The sequence below is a fragment of the Chaetodon auriga genome, chromosome 11 (genome assembly GCF_051107435.1).
Source record: "Chaetodon auriga isolate fChaAug3 chromosome 11, fChaAug3.hap1, whole genome shotgun sequence".
In the NCBI taxonomy this organism is placed as follows: Eukaryota; Metazoa; Chordata; class Actinopteri; order Chaetodontiformes; family Chaetodontidae; genus Chaetodon; species Chaetodon auriga.
In genome coordinates this window covers 9,825,637-9,833,213 of record NC_135084.1, presented here as the reverse complement: position 1 = coordinate 9,833,213, position 7,577 = coordinate 9,825,637, and the positions used below count along the sequence as shown (strand labels likewise).

Genomic DNA, 7,577 nt, shown 5'->3' with positions numbered 1-7,577 from the left:
TTGGTAATTAGAGAAGTATTCAATTAAAGACACCATAGTAATTACATAACATAAACATCATATTGTGAATTTTTGTCAGTCTGTAAAAACACCTGGATTTGTCCCTGGATGCTTTGATTTCTGGCTGACAACAGAGTGTCCTCCAGGGGGCACTGTTGTATCAGGCTACATCCCAGTGTAAGCGCTGAAGGAGGAGGGAAGTGGCATGGCTGTCTACCACACTATCTGTGTTTGTGTTCTCACTTTGTAAGACAATAGCACTATATTCTTATCCAATCTAACCTCCACCTGGAGAAAGAGACGAATTGCATGGCATCTCGCCTCCTGCAGCAAATTAAAACAGAATCCCATTATACAAAAGCAGATAACGCTCTCACAATTCACTACCACCATTGTATGACGCAAACAGGAAATATGGCCCATGTTGACTGCAGGAAATATATCATTTCAGAGTGGTGTAATTGAATGGTTCTCAGTCAGGAGAGTCCATTAATCGATACCATGCGTGACTCTGAATGATAGCCGCTCTGCTAATAGAACTGACGAGCTCATTTGAATTATGGCAGAATTACTGGAGGAATGTCGATCCCTTCGAGAACAATAGGTCTGATCCCAGTCCAGGGACCATAGCAGTTTTATAAGCATATGTAATTAGTTAGAGGTTACATGTGTTGTCTCTGTTTTAGAAACAGAGCTAGAAGCTTTCAGATAATGCTTAATGTGCTGTATAATTTCTTTGACCTTGCCCTGACTATTTTATAACATCGCACTCCTCAAAATCTTTGATTGGCCTGCCCCTCACATCTCACCCCCACTCTTTTCACTAACAGTTAAACCCACTCGCTCCTCAGGTATTTGAATATGGATACCATCTTTCACTGTGTTATTGGCCTCCTTCTCCCCTCCCGTCCTTCATTACAAATGATCTCTCAGCACTAATGAGTACATGTCTAAAAATACCCTCCTTGTCCAGAGAGCTGGATGTGTTGTGGTGCGTATAGGGCTTTAACAGATGTTAATGGTTATGGAACATCAGAGTGGTGTAATGAATAGAGGCACAGCTACTCAGACTTCATTTAGAGAGAATATTTTAATATTCAACACGCATCCGCACCCACCCACTGAAATTCCGCAGCCATGGATTCAGTTTAGACGCACCCCACACCCCTGCTGGCTACCTTTTTAACATACCGGTGGTGTTCTCTGTTGCCATGGTAACACCGCATGACCTTTCCTGGGAGGTCGAGCTCATGTCAGTGTGTTGCTCGAAAGATTTCATGCCAGCTCTCCACCCATTGGTGGTCTTTGCTGTTGGAAATGTCCTCCAGTGTGACAGATGAGGGAAATGTTCCAACTGGACTTGACTCAGAGTGAAAGAAAACGTAAGGTGATGGATGGAGCCGTCACCAGCCTCGTCCAATTAACTGACAAGGTCCCCTCATTGCCCGAATGAAGTTCCAATGACTCAATTCATGGAGAAATGTGTGGGCATGGCCATATTTGCTTTTGCCAACCTTCTCAACAGGGGGGAAAAGAAGAATATTTGAATCAGGTTTATCTTCACTTGCGATAGATTAGCAGCTGATACTGGAGGTGACAACCCAAATCAACAGTAAACCACTCCTGGAGGCTAGTATTTATTAAGTAGCTTAAATTGTTGATGTTGCCAGTAATTTGCATATAACAAATGTTAGTGGATCAACTTGTTACTCAGCTTGACTTGAAAAGTCCCGTCTGTGAATGGTGTTCGGGCTCAATTGTGTTTTCAGTAGTTGTAAAAGCACATGAAAATAAGAATTGTGTTCACGTTACAAATGAGCTGTAAAGGATCTTCTTCCATGGAGTCTGCCATGTTGCACCGCGATGTTTCTATAGCAGCCCAGAAAAACAAAACACTTAACCTGGAAAGCTCCAATCGCATTTGTTGCGTTAAAAGGCCACCACAGTAGAGGGTGAAGCGAGGACTGTTCATTTGTTTGAATCTGCAACCTTACCGCTAGATGCCAGTAAATCCTTCACGCTGGACCTGTAATGTTGGGTTATGAGTCACGAAGATGACTGGTTAGTGAGGAGGCTAAATTGGATTCAGGCTAAGCACCACAGAAGATGACAGGTTTAGGTTTGGATTAAGGTTGGGCTCGGGCGTGGAGCCTGGAGGCTTTTTAGTCCAGTGTACCATAAGGATTGGCAGGTAGCTTGGCTCTCGCTAACAACACTTAACACTGTTTGTAATATGAACACAAACAAAAATGGATACAAAAAAGCTGTGATTATAGAGGGAGTTACATGCTGGAACTATTTCATGACTAACAGCTTTTGGACACAGTAACTTCCCAGAGTCTCGTCACCTTGGCGGTTTGTAGGCAACACGCACGACAGCAGGAAACGCTGCACATACGGTAACTTGCTGCAAATCAATCAATCAATCAATCAATCAACTGTTGTTTGTGAAGAAATAGTTCTGAGATGTTATTGAAAATCAACAGTCTTACATTTATGTTTGTTTATGGATTGAATAAATAAGATAGGACATATTAATCAGTGAGATGTGGCGGCGATGATTGTCTAATTTTTGGAGAAAGGCTGGCTAGCTAATTGCTAAACTGGTCCAGACATCTGAATTTTGCACCCAAATTTCTGACCTGTTCATTTGTTCATTTGTCACAGTAGGTCTGGTTTTATGCCCACTGCCAGCTGTTTCCTTTAGTTGGAGAAAGAGTTGACCAATCAGAGCTTTGTTGATGGGATTAATAATGTTGTTATCATCTTTCAGCATACCTTGCAAGTGTATCCATGGAAAGTAGCTACAAAAATGGCCACAAAAAACTGATGACAGGAGTGTATGAAACACAGCACTGTTGTAAGACGACTTACAGAAATAAAACCTCTAAATTCCTGCTTGCAATAGCGACACTGTTACACTCAAAATGACACTGGCTTGCTACTTCCATACTTAATGCACAGACATGAGAGTGGTAATGATCTTTTCATCTACGGTAAGTCCTCTCTGAAAGAGATTGAAGAAGCAAATTTCCCTAAATGTGTCTTCATCTACAGATACCAGAATTGCCCGGGCCACTAGCGAGGACTCTCAATCTCCCTCTTTGATGAAAGTGGTAAAGGATCGTCCTTTTTCGCCCCAGAGAGAAGGTAAATGAATAAGATTGGAGCCATCAACCAAACACCTACTGTGAGCAAACAAATCATACCTTTGTCTGACTGTCTGGCACAGTCGATGAGTCTCCAGACTTTCCACAGGCAGACAGCAATAATGCCACTTTACAAACCTGGATATTACACAATGATGCATGATGACTGTGTGAGCACATGGGGAGAAACTCTTGGGATGATTTCATCAGGCCCATGAGTTCATATTATGACAAGATCAGAAGTGCCAACCCAGCAAAATGTTTGCAGCATGAGAGTCAGCTGTAAGCAGGACCCCACACCCTTTCCTCCCTCCGTGAGAAACCGAGGGGAGACGTGGAGAGCAGACCTCCCCCTGTTCCTGCCCAAGGGTTCGAGTCTAATTCAGACAAGATGTTGGATGTTCAACAGCCTCCTTTTCTCATTTGCGGTGCAGATCTAGATGAAAAGGTGGCGAGCGGCGGGAGCAGACCTCTCTGGAGGGGTTTCATTAGATATTACAATCTAAGCTTCCTCCAAGGCCAGGGTCAAAGATGGCTCCTATTTGCACCTTATTTCATGGCCAGGAAGATAATCGACCCACGCATAGTCCATCTGGTTCACATGGAGGTCTTGTGTAGGAATGGCCTTTGTAGCACGCAATGCAGCACAGCTCGCACAACTCCTAAATGAGCAGCAAATAAGGACTATGAGAAAAGGAAACAAAGGAAGACAGAAAGCAACTCTTTTTGCAACCAAATGAAATCAGAACTCTCTAAGCTTTTTGAGTTCAGGTTTGCAGAGTGCAACATGTGACAATCTCACGAGTTTCCAAGCTATCAGTGAGTCTGTTGTCTTTGTACAGTCTTGCCAAGCGTGATAATGCCAGTGTAACCTCCCCTTCTGTCCTCATGGTCTGCTTTGTGTCCTTCACAGGCGGTAATCAGATACAGCGGACTGATTGTGGAACAAACGACCCGGGGCAGTCCAGCTGCACAGGAGTACGGTTTCAACCCTGAAATGATGATGTCACCTCTCCCATGTGACAGGGCTCAGTTTCACTGTCAGATCAATTATTCACAGCGTTTAATTGGATCAGCTGAATCCAGATCGCTCGAGGGATCCATTTCCAGTAACAGCAGCTGCAAATAAACCCTGAGCCAGCACGCAAGACATAAGGCTCCAAATCAATATCTGCAGACTACAGCACACCTCACTGACTTTATAAAAACTACCCAAATGACAGGCAAGTTTGCTTCAATGGAAGAGATGATCCATATGTTAAAGAATAGTTGTACATTTTTAGATTAATCTTGCCTATTCTGCACAAGAGTAGAGTGGAGGTGATGACCCCAGAGTGTAGGATGAAGGCCAGTCTGTGATGATGCTGCATTCATTAATCACACAGTCGTGTACAGTGGCGTTCGTAGCCTCTTAGTCATCAGATATTCCCCTGGCCTCTGCTCTGCTCCCACCTCCAACTCATTACAGGCCTCCCAGTCAAAGGTGGCCTTTGTGTGTGTGTGCGTATGGGGGTGTCAGAGCCTACAAAGACAGTCCCAATCCCCCCATTAGAACTGGGATTCAAGATATAGAGTATAGTGTAAAGAGCCTTCCATTCACAAGCTGGGGATCAAAACACAAGGCCTGTATCTCTGTGGAGAAGGAGAAAGAGCAGCCCATTCATCTTCAGTCTCAGGATGGTAATCGCACTTGCGAGGGTCTCTGGAAAGTTGTTTTTCCAATTAAACACAGTCATCTCTGTTTTCACATGAAACCTACACTGTTTATCTTGTCTTTTTTTTCAAATGTTCACCAAGATCCGACCCACCTCTCCAACTGTTTATTCAGCATTTGTCCCATTTATTTTCCACCTGAGTGAATCTTATCAATAAGAATGCTTTAAATGGAAGAAAATTAGCTGTTAAGTAATCCAGTATACACATCAGTGAATGGTCATGTTAGTCACTAAAACCCTAAGTTGCTGTTTGAATAGATTTATATGTCCCCAGGCATCCATGATCATGAAATGACCCTGAAGGCATGAATACGTCTCTTTCATTCCATCCATGTCTGCAGTCTTATGCCACCTTTAGAGGCAGAACTCACAAAGTCCTTAGTGTCTTTTGGTAGGGTTTCAGACATGTTCTTTGGTAAAAAGGTAACAAAAATGAGCCTAGCTGTGACTCCATTCATGTCCTATCCTTTGACCGGAGAATATTGCCTTCTTTGACTGTCATAGACTGGCCATCAGCTCGCACCTCACAGCTCAGCCTCAGGCGCCCACAGAAATAGTCTTAAATTAAGACTTATTGCACTCATTGACCTTTAAAACACCAGCAGCATTTTTTTTAAGCAAAGCTAATCGTAAACCTGTTTTTGACTCCAAATTTAGGGGTTATGTGGTTCCTTCAAATATTAGCATTAGCATTGTTCCAAAAGGGAGCTAACAACATCATAAAAAATTAATGGGATTTCTGCGTGGATCAGAGCTAGTACAGAGCGTGCTAATCAATGTTTCCAAGAGTCTAATTCTATTAATCATATGTGCTGAGAGGGTGAGGGCTGCCTCGATATACAACCAGCAGCTCTGCGGTGACACAATGACCTTGTGACTGCTGACCTGTCCTGTGTTTCTCTTCAACCTGAAGGGACATGCTGCGGAGACTCAGCTAATCGGCTTTGTTCACCACTCAACTGCAGCTCTAATAAGTCTATCGATCTGGATACACATTGATCCAGTGTTCAGGCGGGAGCCGATCTGGGTTAGCAGGTTGTGTGGATAAATAGTGAGGAGAGATGAGTTTGGCCATTTGGGATTGGGTCTTTCCCTTTTCTTCAAATTGGTATTTTGGTTAATTTTAGGGAACAAAGCACAGACTCTTCTATGAGGATTATCTTATCTTTAATCTTAGCCAGGTCAGAACAAGAAACATGGTGCTCAATAGGCCATATAAATGCTTAACATCACATAAGGTGTCTTTATATATTAGGTGTTGTATCTGTGTCATTGTACCTGTCTATCTGTATGCAAGTGAGGACATTCCAGTGACAAACAGCTCACAGTGTATGGCTTTCACATTATTGAAGATGCTGAGGATGGCAGGCGTGGGACAGTTTACATATTCAATATATGTATATGATGAAAGGGGCATTATGTTACGTCAGCAGAGACACCACTGTAGAAATTACAGGCTGGCTCTGCAATAATAAAACAGCGTCTGAAATGCTGCGTTTGTCAGAAGCTACTGTTCATTCATGCCATGAAATATGTGATTCAATTTTGTGCCTGACTGGCCACAGTATGCAGCTTAATGTTTAGCAAGTCATATGGGACATCATGTATGGAATAGTGGGCTTGTGCTGGTGTAACAACATTGCAGTGTGAACACTATTCGTTTCATGCTGTGATTTGCTTAGATTTTTAGCCTCACTGGCAGTGTGGCTCTACCACCATGAGGTTGTAAATTGGTGCAGACATTTGTGTCCCCATCCCATATAGTATCATCACAGGGTCAAAATGTTAGTGTTCAATACCTTGGTTTATTAAGAAAACTTAAAGAAACTGAAGACGTCCCCATCAGCCTGAGCTATACTTTGTTTTTAATGTTGATCAGCAAATGTTAGCATGCTAACTGAGATGGTGAACATGGTAAACCCTGTGCCTACTAAATATTAGCATTGTCACTGTGAGCATGTTGGCATGTTGACATTAGCTTTTGGCTCAAAGCTCACAGAGATGCCAGCACGGCTGTACACTTGAATATTCGCTTGATGCTGTGCAGAGAGAGTTGGCGAACTCATGACTAACGTTAAACATGACAAAATGGGCTGGCTATTTTTGACCACTTACATAAACATTTTCTGTCGTGCCCTGAACCCTGAAGTCTATTTCAAAGCATCGTGCCAGAAAAGGCTCTGGGACTGGGCTGCTGTCAGTGCTGCATACAAAGCCCAAGAGGATCCTCAAAAATAGAAGGACTCAGAGACCAATTGGTCAGGGAAATGAATTTCCCCTGAAAATCATCTCAGCAGAGCCACACCTTGTTTACTCATGACTGTGCTTCCCTCTCCTGACTGGCATTCAGAGGGAAGATGATTGCTACCTCACATACTGTAATTCAGTCATCATCATAGCTCTGATGTTAACAGCACTTCCCCAGACGAAAAAAATAAAAAAGCACTCAAGTCTTTTGTTGCAAACATGACCTGACAGGAGTAAAGGCTGAAATAAGAGAGCAAGGGTAGTCAGAGTTGACATTGGGTTAAATACGTTCAAGTCGCAGAAGTGAATTAGGGCAAAAAGGGAGCTCAAATGGAACAGACAGGCCTTGGTTCCTCCAGGCTAGTTATGAAACTAGCCTTTACAGTGAAATGATTCTCCATTCTGATGTTTTCATGAAACATTTCTATTTCTGGACTATCCTCCCCTCACCCTCGCGAACCAAGCG

The 7,577-nt window shown here is 43.1% G+C and overlaps 1 long non-coding RNA gene across 1 annotated transcript; it reads left to right on the top strand.

The window, feature by feature from the left end:
* Window positions 1–2,184: 2,184 nt before the first annotated feature.
* Window positions 2,185–4,901, top strand: LOC143328510 (uncharacterized). Its single transcript, XR_013077822.1, has 3 exons — window positions 2,185–2,399; window positions 3,058–3,150; window positions 4,063–4,901. It is a non-coding gene; the product is annotated as an uncharacterized LOC143328510 (long non-coding RNA).
* The last annotated feature ends 2,676 nt before the right edge of the window (window positions 4,902–7,577 follow it).